This window comes from Ursus arctos, unplaced genomic scaffold, assembly GCF_023065955.2.
Source record: "Ursus arctos isolate Adak ecotype North America unplaced genomic scaffold, UrsArc2.0 scaffold_24, whole genome shotgun sequence".
In the NCBI taxonomy this organism is placed as follows: domain Eukaryota; kingdom Metazoa; phylum Chordata; class Mammalia; order Carnivora; family Ursidae; genus Ursus; species Ursus arctos.
The window spans coordinates 3767883-3781963 of NW_026622919.1; the positions used below are offsets into that span (position 1 = coordinate 3767883).

The 14081-nt window shown below is 57.5% G+C and overlaps 2 long non-coding RNA genes across 4 annotated transcripts; one reads left to right on the forward strand and one right to left on the reverse strand.

Moving 5' to 3' along the window:
- LOC113244567 (uncharacterized) lies at positions 1-13504 on the forward strand. Of its 3 annotated transcripts, XR_008961273.1 has the most exons (4): positions 1-539; positions 6595-7485; positions 11353-11490; positions 11685-13504. It is a non-coding gene; the product is annotated as an uncharacterized LOC113244567 (long non-coding RNA). The 3 variants fall into 3 exon arrangements; XR_008961274.1 differs by having other exon boundaries at positions 2-539; positions 8288-13504; XR_007188152.2 differs by having other exon boundaries at positions 2-539; positions 11353-13504.
- Positions 2970-8640, reverse strand: LOC130544736 (uncharacterized). The gene is made up of 6 exons (XR_008961275.1): positions 8474-8640; positions 6187-6918; positions 4550-4589; positions 4056-4272; positions 3473-3533; positions 2970-3139 (listed from the first exon to the last, which is right to left on the reverse strand). It is a non-coding gene; the product is annotated as an uncharacterized LOC130544736 (long non-coding RNA).
- Positions 13505-14081: the final 577 nt, after the last annotated feature.

The following is a 14081-nucleotide window of genomic DNA, read 5'->3' on the forward strand; positions in this document are numbered from 1 at the left end:
TAAGTAGTGGCCTGACCCGCTGAGGGAAGAGTGGGGTGACCTAGGCAGCCCCTCCTGGTCAATGAGCTCTCCCTGGGAAAACAGTGACGCCCTGCCTCCACTTTTCACACTGGGAGCTCTCCCTCCACCAGGGCCCCTCTTGGGCTGGCCAGCCCAACCACAGGACAATCAGGCTTTGGGCCAGGCAGTTACAGTAAGTCAGGCCCGCCCTTCCTTACTTGGGGTACCACTGCGCCCCGGTCCAGAGCCTGGCTTCCCATAGAGGAGGGGAAGGGGGATAGAGAGGCCCTTCCTTGCCAGGTGCACCGGGCTGGCTCTTAACCCCACCCCCGGAACAGGCTGCTCTTCCCAGTGATTTCCAGGGGCCGCTGGCAACCACCAGGCCCAAGCGGCAAAGGGCAGCGGAGCAGCTGCTGATGTTCAGAAGGAGAGGCTGACTCACTCCAGCCAGGCTGCACCCTCCATGAGTATTTTTGGACCTCAGCCTGGGATTCCTGCAGGTTCCGACGACAACAAGTTGGACCATCCTCTTGTATGAGGTGGGTTCCAAGGTAACCCTGAGGGGAAGGGAGGAGAGGGAAGGGCTCTGGCTGGCAAGGGAGTTGATGCTCAGGGGGTCCAGGCCCGGGGGTGGGGGTGGGGATATAGGACAGTGACATGGGAAGGCCTAAAGGGTCCCAGGCCTGACTGAGGAGGAAGGGGGTGGGGAAGAAGAGAGGACCCCATTTATAGAGCACAGGGCACGCATTACATAATTATTCTATTTTAATCATCACAACCCTGTATGGTAGATACGACTTATCACTGGTCACTAGGCGAGGAAACAGCCTGGAAGCCGGTGAGTGGAGGCTGGGTGAGGGGTGCGGGCTGCTCCAGCAGAGAGGGAGGCCAGGCGCAGAGAGCCTCCCCAGGACCACCTGGCCTGGGGCTGCAGCTGACCGCGACGTCCGCATTTCACGCACCCCGCGGGAGCAGGGTGCAGACCGGGGAGGGGGGTTTGTAGGGAGTCCTGGGAAGCCTGCCCTGCCGCCCCTCCCCCGCGCGTGCCCCCCCCGCACCCCCCCCCCGCCCCGGCCCAAGCCGCCAGGTCTGTGCCCATGGCAACCGCTCCTCGGGGCAACGTGTACAGGGGGAGGGACCGCACCAGCGCTCGTCAGACCGCGCAGCCGCCCGCCGCGCATTCCTCAGCCCTTCCATCAGCGCAGCCGGCCCCCAACGGGCTTCCCCGCAGGCTGTGAGGTCAGCGCCCCACCCCGCCGCCTCGGGGCCGGCCTCCTCCCCGACCCAGGTCCCCGCGCCCGGATCCCGGATCCCCGCCCCGCGCCCCCCTCCCCTCCGCCACCTCCCCGGGCCCAGCAGCTGGGACCCTGGCCCCCGCGCCACCTCCCCGGTCTCGGCGCCCGGGATCCCGGCCTGCGCCCCTGCCCGGATCCCCGCTGTCCCGGAGCTGGGAGGCCCCTCGCGCCCTCCAGCCGCTGCCCGCGGGCCTCGGGGCTGAGCCCTATTTCGGGCGCTGGCGCTGCGGGCCGGGGCAGCCCTGCCCGGAAGGGAGGCTATTCTGGGCCGGGCCAGCGGAGCAGCTGTGGCCCCAGGGCTTCCCGGCAGGGTGCGCGTCCGGGACAGAGGGCACGCTAGGGCAGGGCTCCCCTCCCTCCCCACCTTCCTCCCAGGCCGCGCCCAGCTCCCTCCCCTTTTTGGCCAGACCCAGGTCCTTCCCTAGGCCAGGAACATTCTCTGGTGCCAGGTCACCGACAGAGTGTCCAAAGCCAGCGGCCACAGCGCACCCCCATACAGTGCTCCCATACAGGTGCTGCTACCGGAGCCTCTCCACCTCTCTGTCAGATGGTCTTCTTAGCACCCTGTGCTTGTCCGGGCATGGCCTTTGTTCCCCTGTGTCCCATTTGCCTGCCCTTCTTGACTGTAACGTGTCATCCATGTGTCCATATGGTTCAATGTCAAATAAATCCCTAGTGTCCAGTACAGGATGGATCCCCCAAAATGGTCATTAGATGAAAGTTGTTAAACTTGTCCTCACATAAAGGACACCAAACTCCAATCCCTTGGGGTCTTTTTACATTCTGTTCTGCAAACTTTTCTGATGATCATAGGTTCCTGCTGCCCCCTGGGCCCCTTCCCCCACCAGAGGGAGTGGCCACTTTCATGCAGGACCTTGGCTTGGTGGACGAAGCCTCAGGCATCTGCACACGTGGCCAGGGTCCCTTGGGCTTACTCTGACCTTAGGACCAATTGCTGGACTCCTCGGGGCCACATTCTTCCATCTGTGGGCCAGGATAAGAATCTCTGTGGTCTGTCCCACGTCATGGTCATAAGGAGACAGAGTACAGGCAACGTCATCAGAATGCAAGCCACTGCATTATCTAACCCAAACCCCTCTCTCCAGAGCAGGTTTCCCAAAGAGAGTGTGGGAGGACGCTCAGGGAGGGGACGGGGGAGCTAACATCTGTCCGTGCTCCCACTCCACGAGGTGTTTTAACTGCACTGTGTCATTCAGCCCAGTGCTTCTCAAACTTGACTGTCAGCATGAACCCCTTGGATCTTGTTAAAATGCAGACTGGTTCTTCAGGCCTCTGGTGGGGGCTGAGGTGCTGCATTTGCAACCAGCCCCAGGTGGTCTCCCTCCTGCCAGCCGCCCACCTCCCACAGCTGGTGGCAGGAGGGGGAGGAAGAGGGAGAGTCCTTGACAAAGCCAAGGTATAGGGAGGTGAAGTGGCTTGCTTGACATGGTGAGACCAGCGTGTAGGCACCACTGGCCACGGGATGGCCCCCTTCCCCTCGAGCCGCAGCTGCCTTGGGTCCAGACCCCCACCCCCACCCCCCTTTCTTTTTCTTTCACATGATCACACGAATACCTGTGAGTTGTAAAACAAGTACTAAATGTATACTTATCCTCAATGAGAACAAATACAAAGTAGTTATATATGAATAAACAATGAAACTTGTCCCCATACCCAACTCTGCTCAGCTTACCCCGTCAGAAAACGAAATACCGTCTACAGTTTACCACTGGTTCTTTAATCGATGCCGTCTAGTTTTGTTGACACCTTGGGTTAGCCTTGGTTAACACTGGAGGATATGGGTAAAAGGTCAGGCAGAAAGCCACCAAACCAGGGACGGCAATCTGGTGAAAGAGAGAGAGAGGGAGAGAGAGTGAGTGAGCGAGAGAGAGAGAGAGAGAGAGAGAGAGAAGAAAGTGTGGTTCAAACGTGGGCCCAGGAAGAGGCAGGAAACCACTTTCTCCCCAGAGCCCTTCACTTCCATCTTTCAGGGCAAGCTGGAACAGGTGAGGGGGAGCTCAGGTCCGCCAACACCCTGGCTCATGAATAACTCACAGCCACCCAGCGCTCTGACTCACTTGTCGATAGGTAGTTGACTTCCTGACAGGCCCGAGCCTTCACACTCACGTGTAAATGGTAGGGTAATCAATTGGCGATTAATTAAAAGTGGAAGTTACCGGGAATGCAGAATTGCTCCATCAGAACGGAACGGGAAGGCGGCGTTTTTCAGAGGTGCATCTGTGTAGAGGCCAAGAGCTCTGAGAAGTGGGGTTCTGGTTTCCCGAATAGCATCTGCCTGGTCTTAGGGAGGCTTGCAGTCCAGGGGTCCAGGGCACTGGGGCCAGAAGGCCCGGAAACCTGGTGGACTAAGTCAGGTCCTGGCCCCACCACCCACTGACGGAGGTATTGAGCGAGGGAGGTAACACCCCACAGTGGGCTCTGGCTTGGGTTCTCCACCTGACTTGTGCTGCTCTGGGGGGTGGGGGGCTGTTCCTTTCCTCCTTCCGTCTCCTACTCACCAGCCCCGCCAGGTGCCCCAACTCTATTCCTCAATTCTGGGGCTGAAATGAGACTGACAAATTAGTTTCCTTTAAACATGGACATTTTCTCAGACTTGGGTAATTGGGGAAAAACCACAGGCCTCCTTTCTGAGAGGGAAGGACCAGGGCCCACACAGGGGCGTGGGGGAGGGGAGGGGTGCACGGGAGGGGACTGGGAAATCTCACTGCTCTCACTTCTGCTTTGCGGGACCCCTCTCACCTCATAACTTCCCCTGAAGTGCCCGCTGGCCATTTGCATGTGTCTCGTTGAAATTCCGGATAGGAGCGCCACCCTCTCCCCCCACCCCGGCCCCCAGAGGGTAGCCGGAGCATCACTGGGGAACCGGAGGGTGGGGACACGTCGGTGTGGGAGGGCAGAGACTGCCCCAAACCTTCCCCTGGCTGATTCACCCTTATTCAATAGATGGGCCATTTTCCTAGAATGTTGCAACAGGGTTATTAGGGTTTTTCCAGAGATTTCCACTCTCTCAATGACCCAGCCCTGAGCCCCTCAAGTGGAGCCCAAGATGACAGGGGCTGGGCATCTGCCCTCTGCCCTTGGTGTCCCCTCCGTTTCATGCTTTCTCAAGGCGCAGAGCTCGGCCTCCCGAGAAGGCCTCATTGTGCGTCCAGCTAGCACGGCAAGCTCTCGGGCGTGTTTTTCTTTCTTAATACATATTTGTTTAATGGATGGGATGACTGGAAATTACTTACCCCTGATGAAGAAACAGGAAGGCAACAGAGTTTTAAAATCCTTAAAAAAAAAAAAAAATCCGTCCTGAGCTTCCCCCCTTCATCTTTATGTCCCTTTGCTTTCTGTCACAAACGCTCCGTTCTAAGCCCTCAACTCTTCCTCCCGAGAGTCGAAGTGCCTTGTGGGGGACACTGAGTCTCACTCCCCTTTCTCTCCCCAGTCCCTGGGTTTATGTTGCGGGGTCAAAGCTCCACCGATTTTGTGATTTTGGATTCCGTGGCCTCTCTCAACTCCTCACAGAGGCGGACACAGCACCATTAGTTAGTCTCGGGCTAACGGGGTTCAGGGCGACTGTTGGCGGTGGGCGTGGGGGGGGGGTCTTCAGTCCCGTGAGGAGGCTGATGTTCGCACTCCAGGAAAGGAATGTCACCGTGGCCTCGTGGTTCACACAGGGTGATTCCCTGTAGGCTTATAATAGCCAAGGAAAGAGAGATGGGGAACTGTCAGGTGGGCACCCTATTTAGGGGATATTTTTTCAAAAAGTTCAGGGAATTCTGGCCGACAAAAGCTACAGTTCTAAGAGTGAAAATGAGCCAAGGAAAAATGAGAAACCAGGGGGAAAAAGCAGAGTTCGGACAATCCAGTCACAGAAGGTCAGGGAATACAGCACTGGGAGCCTTACAGGGAGCTGAGGTCCTATTTCAAAAGGAGCAGAGAAGGAGGGAAGGAGGGAGGGCTCTCAAACAGAAGTGAGTGCAAAAGGACAGACCCAGCACCTAGGTGAGAAGACTGAACTGTGTCAAAGAGGAAAGAGAACAGACTGCTTTTATTGAGCACCTACTGTGTACCTGCGCCCCCCCCCCCCCGCCCAAAGTCTGTCAGTTCTGCCAAAGCCCTACAGAGCAAGAGCTGGTGTGCTCCTTGACAGGAGAGCGGCTCAAGGTGACCACACCCTTGCCCCTTCTCCAAAAGGCTCTGCAGGTCTGGAAGCCCACCCTCAGCTTTCCTTGGTTCTCCGTCACACTCAGAAAGAAAGCAGGACAGGGCGAGGTTGAGGGGGAACCGAAATCCCATAGGGGAGGAGACAGTAAGAACGGGCTGAAGGCTATGAATCAACTCCAGTGCCCGCCCAGGGCTGCCTCCCAGGACAGGAGGGAGCTTGCACCCCAGGCTGGGGAGCGGTGCCTTTTCTGTCATCCCCGAGGCTGGCAGAATGGCAGGAAGACAGGCAAACCGGGCCCCTGGGGAGCAGGGATCAGACTCAAGAGGCTGGTAACCAGGACTAGGACGGTAACCACCAGTTGAACTCCGGAACGAACCCTTAAACAAATTCATTTATTCATGCCCTTAGTCAACAAGCATTTATGGAGTGCCCCTGAGTGGCAGCCACTGTGTTAGGCACTGGGGGTGAACTCTTAAATTGGTGCTCCCTAAAGGCCTTAGCAGCTACAAGCGGGAGGTGGTAGTGTGTAATGATTGTAATGGGAACTACTTTGACCAGAGACGTACGGAGAAAACACTACTGGGACTCGAAGGGCACTTAGAAGAGGCAGACCGAAATATCTGAACTGATTTCAGGGAAGGAGCCAGACGTGGTCACAATATATATATATAGGCCAGTGTTTATAAAGGTTAAAAAATTTTGGAATCCACTCACGTGGGATCTGTAACAGGTGATGTCCTGGTAACGGAACGCTATGCAACCAACAACGACCATTTACGTAGCCGCACGTCTGTTCAGATGTGAAGATAGTCACAAGATAGTAGTGAAAACAGGTCACAAAAGACTATTTGAGGTCTGATTACACTCTTAGGCATTTCTTGACATATACATTTCTAGATGTTTTTAGGAACTTGTCAAAATACAGACCGAAGTGTTTGAAGTGCTTAAAGTGCTTACTTATCTCTGCAGACGGGCGTTTAGAGTGCCCTAAAATTCTTTCTCATTTATCTGTATTTTGGAATTTTAACAAACTGAATACTATCCTTTTTTCAAGGATTAAAAAAAAATAAACAGTTCACTCTTAGCAACTCAGGCCAACGTGAGTCCTTTCTTCTTTGGTAGGGTCCTCAGATCATAGAGATCTACGGAGATAGAACGTCTTGCTCCCACCAGAACACCTGACCGTCTGTGGTACCGTTATGGAAACGTGGGAAAGTAGCCTAGAAAACAATACAGTCGTAGCGGACAGCCTTCCTCGAACAAACCAAAGAGCCATTGACGAAGGAACAACGCCCATCTGGAGATCAGTGTAAGGCTCTGGCCCAGACCAAGCCCCGCTCAGCATTTTCATCAATGACTTGAGTAAGCAGCATGAAGGCATAGGATCAGATTTCCAGATGAAACCGGGGGGTGACGCAACTTGTCTAGATGCAAACCTATGAGAAGCTAGGACAGTAGGTGAAAAGACACAGGATTAGCACATAGGGTCCTGAATGCGATGCCCTGGGGGCCCCAGGACCGAGCGCCGTGGAGGAGGAGGTTGACTGCATGTGAGTTCGCGCTCGGGTGCCACGGGACACCAGAAAGCCGCCACACCCTGGTCCTCATCAGGACGGAGTGGCCTCCGGTCCTCGGCGGGCCGCCGTGGGCACTGTTCTGGGCAAACATGTTTAAAGAGCAACATCACAAGGGTGTCAGGGGAAGGACAGAAAGGTGTGAACACACACATTCCAGAGGGGCAGGAAATCTCCGATGGCAGCCAGGATATGTCGCCCGAGAGAAGACAGCAGGAGCGGTCTCACCAGAGAGTTGATCACAGGGACATGGCTCCCCCAGAGCAAAGAACAAGGGAAGTTTCCAGGAGGCTGATTTCAACTCAACATAATGAAAGGGGAAAATGCCAGATCCTCAGAGCACCATCTTGTCCGGGTCTCCCAAGAACCTACGCCGTTGTCCACGCAGGACTGGGAGGGAGGCAGTGAGCCTGCCGCCGGCAGAGGAGCTCCGGCACAGGTAGGCTGACCACCCGGGAGGCCGGACCAGGTGACCCCACGGTCCCCTTCCAATCACTAGCAGCACCTCCCCTGGGGCTGTGTTTGCACCCAGGACGTGGAAAGTGACCCAGACAGGCCGGGCCCTTGAGTGGGGGTGGCCCTGGGGGGAAGCCTAGCCGTGGGAGGGATGACAGCAGCCTGGTAACAACACAGAGGAGGAGGGGAGTCAAGGGAAAGAGGGAACAGAAAACAAACTCAAGAGAGAGAGAGAGGAACAGAGAGAAGCACCAGAGAGGGAAAGTGGGGAACAGATGGGAAGTGAGAGGCTAGGCAGCCCAGCCCTGGCGGTGGGAGCCGGGACCAGGCAGCCTGGGAAGGGAGGGAGGGGGTGGGTGGAGACCCACTTGGGATGGGACGGGAGGGGCAGGATTTGCTGCAGAGGGCTGCTGCTGTGCCCAGAGCCACCCCCGTCAGTCGTCCGTCCGTCCATCCGCCCGTCCATCCGTCTGACACCGGGTCCACCTGCGAGTCATGCCTGAGTGCCTCGATGTGTCGGGACTCCAGGTGCTAAGAGGCTTTAGAAAATGAGGAACCATACCCCCAGCCAACTCTCCCAGATTCCCCCTCGAGCTGGGGAGACCAAGCACAGAGCCATGACCACTGAAGGAGAATGCACACCCGTCAGAAGGTGGGAGAGGGCAGGGTGGACTTCGGAGTCAGGAAGACCCGAGCTCAAATCCAGACCTGTGTGCTGTGCAGCCTCAGGCAAGTTCCTTAACCTCTCTGAGCCTCAGCTTCTTTCTCTCTTTCTCTGCTATGAGGATAAACGAGACAATGGATGCATCAGCATGGGGTCCCCTCCCCGCGAGCAGGCCTTAACTTTAAAGTGAGGAGCCTCAGCCCTAAGTGAGGAGAAAAGCGGGAGAGGCCGGGGAGTCCTGGAGGGACGGCTCTGTCCGGCCCTGGTCAATGTCCGTTCCCTAACTGGGCGCTGGGTTTGAACCTACCAGTGACAGAGCACGTCCGTTCCCGGCACTGATCGTCAAGCAAGAGGGAAATGATGTGGAGCTCGAGCTGTACGGGCTGGAAGCGGGCCTGGGCCCCAGGGAACGGGCACCCGGACGTCTGCACGGCTGCTGAGTGCTAACGAGCCCCTGCAAGTGCACGTGGCTGGGGCAGCCAGCGGGGTCAGGGGCCTTGGCAGCGGCTGCCGCCTGTGCAGACGGTGGGGAATTCTTAAGGAGCGTCCGGCATCGTGCGTGTGCCCACAGATGGCCGGAAGCCACCGCAGGCTGTGGACAGAGCTGGCAGAGGGCGCGTTCAGCCAGCCTCCAGAGGGCGAGGAAGGGCCCACCCCAGCCCGCCTCCCCTCGAGCAGCGCTCCCTGGAATCATGACCGTGGGGTGCAGCTCCCCCTCTTTGGGGGCCATCTCTGGCCAGGGACCTCAGCCGCTATCCCGGCCTCCAGGAGGGAGGGTGCAGAGCCACCCCATGAGTCACGGTGCCCACTTCCTGCCACATAGAGCCCTCAGCTGAGTCACCGGCCCCCCAAAGGGAAAGACTGGCCACAAGGCCGGAAAGCTGGAGCCCCACGGCGGCAGGAGTGGGGGGTGCTGGCGCTGCGGGGCCACGGCGCTGCTCTCGCCCACAGCCGCGGTGCGTCCACAGAACCGGGAGTCCTCCCAGCGGCACCAACCGGCCAGCAGCAGGACTGACTCTTTGCTGGTATTTTCCCCCCAGACCCTTCAAAACAAAGCCCAACAAGAAACCCCCACTTCTTATTTTGAAATAATTTCAGGCTGACAGAAAAGTTGCAAAAGTTCTACGATTTCCAGATACCGTTCACTTGTTGCCAGTTCGCGTTACTGTTTCTCTTTCTGCCTGGATCCCCACTTCTTCCTGGGCCACTTGAGGCTAAGTTGTAGACATGATGCCTCTTTCTCCCCGAAACGCTGCAGGACTGTGCCTCCCCAAACAAGGGCTTTCCTTGCAGAATCGCAGCTCACTCAGCCACCTCTGGGAAGGCCCACACGTCCGATGATGTCCCATCTCAGATGCTCCTGGCCTGTGTGGAGGGCCGGGCTGGGGCGGGGAGGGGAGGTTCACCCCACCAAACCTGGCCCGGGGCCAGCACCCCAAGTTCTTCCTTCCCGCCGGGCCTGGGGTGCTGAAGGACCACTCAGCATCCATGAGGTCCAGGGCCATCATTCACGGGGGGGATGAACTTTGACCACAGCGGGGCTGGGAACCCGTGTGTAACTTCTCCCTTCCTCCCAGCACCTGTGCTCGGGAGCACCGTAGTCAGTCCCTGGAAGACATCCTGGGAGACAGCAGACACATCACTTCCTCGGGGACAGGCAGTCACACAGGAGCCTTCTGCTTGGGGTCTAGTGCTCTGCGGTCACCTTGGAATTCTTAACCATTTTGTCTTTCAGTTTGGGTCTTTGAAGTGAGGTCCTCCAGAGCCACTCACTATGCTAAACCCCGAGCCCTTTGTCAGCATCCCCTCTAGTGGGTACTCTTCTGCTCCCCATTCTACAGATGAGATAACCGAGTCTCAGATTAATTCACCTGAGGTCAGCCAGTAAGTAAGTGAGTTGGACTCAAACCCAGTTCTCCCTGCTCCGGAGCCCAATCTGTCACTCTTGGCCACTGACATGGTTGTTTATGGGCTCTGTCCTTTGATCATCTAGAAACAGGGTCATCGATCTCATCCTGGGCACCACACTAGAATTGTGGACACGGGAAAAAGTTGGCCCTGGAGCTGGAATTTAGGTTGGTGACCCTATGGGAGTGATGCTGGCGCTTGGGCCTTGTGGGCCCAGGACACGCTCTCCAAGGTGGCCAAGCTGGGGCTGGGCCTGGGCCGGGGCCAGTCCTGCCTTCTTGCCTGTGGTCCAATTCTCATTTCCACCAGCCAGGGAAAGCAGGGCTGAGTCACCGGAGTCCCTGTCCCTGACTCCTCGCCCATACATCATGCATTCCAGTCCCTGGCTCTTGGCAAAACCCCACTAACTTCTTAGCTCACCCCACCCTCTTCCCTGAAATAAATCAAAGTTTCAAGCTGGGGAAGAGGTCACTTGACCCAAGCCCTTCGGTCTGCAAATGGAGGCCATGGGGTTTGGGTAGAGGTCCTGATGGGGTGGAACGTGCCTGGGTTTGCGTCCTGGGGTGGAATCCTGTTCCTGCGACTGAGTTCCCATAGAGCTCTGGCCAGTTAACCTCCCCGTGTCTCAGCTTCTCCTGATTGGGGCTGGTGATGGTAGTGACTCAGTGGAAGGGTCTCTGGGAGCAGGAAATATTAGAGCCTCTGGAGGGCGCCCCCCTGAATGCACCCGACAGACACCTTGTGAAGATCACCTCCTCGGCCCTCAACAAGTCTGTTAGGGAGGCATGACTAGCAACCCCCGCTTTACAGAGGAGGAAACAGGCTCAGAGAGGTTAAGTCACCTGTCCACAGCAACCCAGCCAGCAAAGCGGAGCTCGGATCCACCAGAGGACCGCGCAGAGCAGCCGCCCTTCCCACACGCGCTGGCCCCAGGGAGCGGCGAGCACTGGCTGCCGCCCACTGGCCCAGGGCTCCCAGAGTCCAGGGTTGCAGCCATTCCAGGCGGGCCAACCCCAGAGGAGCAAGGAAGCCGACCCCCTCCAGATAAACAAAGCACTTCCTCCCCGAAGCCCAGGCCCAGAAGGAGGAGGTGCTGCGTGCACAACTGTTTATAGAGACAGATGTTTGGGACGGAAAAAGAGAGACAGCCCTCCTCCGTCCCCATGGAGACAGAGGAAGTTTGTAGCTTGGGCAGAGGCGACTGGAATTGAAAAAGGAGAAGGGGAAAGAAGGGAGGGAACCAGATCTGACCCTCGGAAAACGGTTTGACATTTTCAGATGCTGGTGCCTAACAAAGGATGTTGCCCAGGCGACCAGGCCTGCGGGCACGGGGGCTGCCCATCCCGGCTGGACCAGGGGCCGGAGCCCATAGGAGGCTCGCCCGGGCGGGCCACAAATGCCACGCAGAGCCAGCCCGTAAGCACAGATACACCTAGGGGCCTCTCAGCCCAAGGCCCTCCCAAGTATCCCTGCAAAATGGGGAGGTGATTCATGGTCCCATCTCCTCCCTTCCCTCCCCTCTACTCCCCTTCCCTTCCCATCTTTTTATTTTCTTCCTCCCCCCGCAAATTTCCCCTCCCTTTCTCCCTCCCTTCCTTCTTGTTTCGCAGGTGTTCAATCTTGCCCTCGGCCCAGCCCAGGAACCACATCCCCGCCTTCTTGGTGGCAAGTGGCAGGTGGCACTTGGCATGACCGAGACCAGAGTGCTGCTTTTGCATGGAGTGAACCCCCCCGGGACCCAGCATGGACATATCCTCACACTCTCTGGCTGGAGACCCTGGGCATTTTAGGCAATAGTTCTAGGGGAGGAGGGAGGAGAAGAGGGGAGAGCTTTGGGGCTTCTTCTAACGGACCACATCTGCTTCCTTGGAATTTCTCTGCCAGCTTGCCAGCCCCTTTGTCTGCACGCCGCCCCTGCAGGGCCAGCCGGTGTCCTGGGGCTGGGCATCGATTCCTTGAGCCTCGGGGCTCTGGTGGTGTGTTGTGTTAACATCGCCCCCGTGGCCACGATGTCCAGCATGGGATCGACCCTGGAGCTACCTGCACGGTCCTGCCCCAAGCCGCCAGCCCGCTAGTGGAGCCAGCTTTCTTCTCGGCCAGCTCAGCTGCATGACCCTCTCTCTCCTTGCTTGCCTCCAGGGGATGGGAGAGGGGGTGGATGGGGGAACTTCCGATGAACTCTGGCCCGGACGATGAGAATTCCTGAAGCCAGGATGTTCTGTGGGAAAGAGCTAGAAGGGAGAGGCAGGGTCCAGTGGCCACGCTGGCTCTGGGGTCACGACTGCAGGACCGAAGCAGGGGGCTGGCACCATCCCCCCCCCCCAACCTCGGAAGGCCCCTGAGATGCCTCACGGTGGGAAAGCAGACCACAGCCAGACCACGTATTTATCTGGCCTGGCCTGCTCAGGAGTGCACCCCAATTCCTGGGCTGATGCCGGGAGTGCAAAGGTGTCAGGGTAATCGTCCTCCTCTGACATACGGGAGAATAACACTTGGCAAGAAGGACTGGGTTGGAGGCCGAGGGCAGGCCATGGCGGTGGGGGAGGGGGGATGTCTACAGCCAGGGGTCCGGGAGCACAGCTGTCACTGGCCCGTGTGTGACGTGGCAGCTCAGATGGATGGCTGGGGAGGGGCAGGAGTGACCACAGAATCAGGGATCCAGCATCACTGGGCCTGGCCCTGAGGAGGCAGAATCTGAGCCCAGAATTGAGGCACAAAGAATGTCACCCCCTGGAAAAGCAGGAACCTTCAGGAGAACAGAAGGTGATGAGAGCTCTATCAGAGCCCACGATGCCAGGGACGAAGGCCGGGCTGGGAGGGTTCCCTGACCCCAGGAGCAGCCTGGTCACAACCCCTGGAGGCCTAGCCTGTGGACAGAGGCTCGGAACTGGGCCCTTGCCCCCCAGCTGCCCAGGGAATGGTGTGCAGGCTTGACTCCTGCCTCTGCCCCAGCTAGCTGGGTGACCCTGGGCAAGTTACTTAACTTTTCTGGGCTTTGTTGCCTCATCTATAAAATAGGCATAATAGCTATGCTTCACTCAGATGTCGTGAGGATCAAAGGAGACAACATGTGGGAACCACGTTTAATCCACATTGATTGAGCACTTAGTGTGTCAGGCTCTGTGCTAGGCTGTCTATTGGGAAGACCTAGTCTGGGGTGTCGTGGGTGTGTCCAACCAGATGCTCTCGCCTGGTCAGGGAAGGGGTGTGTCAGCTGCACTGCGAGTAGGCGTGACCCAAGGGGGCAGTGTAGAGCAGGGGGCTGCCTAGAGCAGGGGAGGCCTGTAGCAGGGGCGGCTTGGAATTGAAACCACAGCCCAGAGGCCAAATCCAGCATTGCTGCCTGTATTTGTTCAGCCCGGGAACAAAGAATGGTTTTTACATTTTCAAATGGTTGCAAAACAAAATAAAAAGAATACTATTTCCTGACACATACGAATTACATGAAATTCAAGTTCTAATACCCATAAAGTTTTATGAGGACACAGCCAAACTCATTGGTTTGCAAATTGTGGGTCATCTGGGGCTGCTTTCATGCCGCACAGGCGGCACGGAGGGCTTACTATCTGGCCCTTCGCAGAAAAAAAAAAAAAAAAAGTTTGCTGATTCCTGGCCTAGGGGAAGCGTGTTCAAAGGCCAAGGGGTGAGAGAGAGAATGGAACTTTTTGGGCAGTGGGAGAAGCCCCCTGTGGCTGGAACAGAGAGATGAGAGCTGACAGGTGGGCAGGGGGTGGGAGGGGAGCCTCAGAGGCGACCCTTGCACCACAGCCCAACAACACTGTGGTTCCCACCCAGGAGAGGACAGAAGTTGAGGGTGAGTGGGCTTTGCTCAGCTGCCACAACAAGATGCCACCTTGCACGAGCCTCCCGGGGAAGGGGAGAGGACAGGAAGGAGGGAGGCAGCGAGCTCCCTGTTCCTTATCACCAAGAAACAAGGAGCAGCCCACGGGGCCCCGAAAGGGCTTGGAAATCGGAACATTTCCGATCCTTTCCAAGGAAACCTCCCT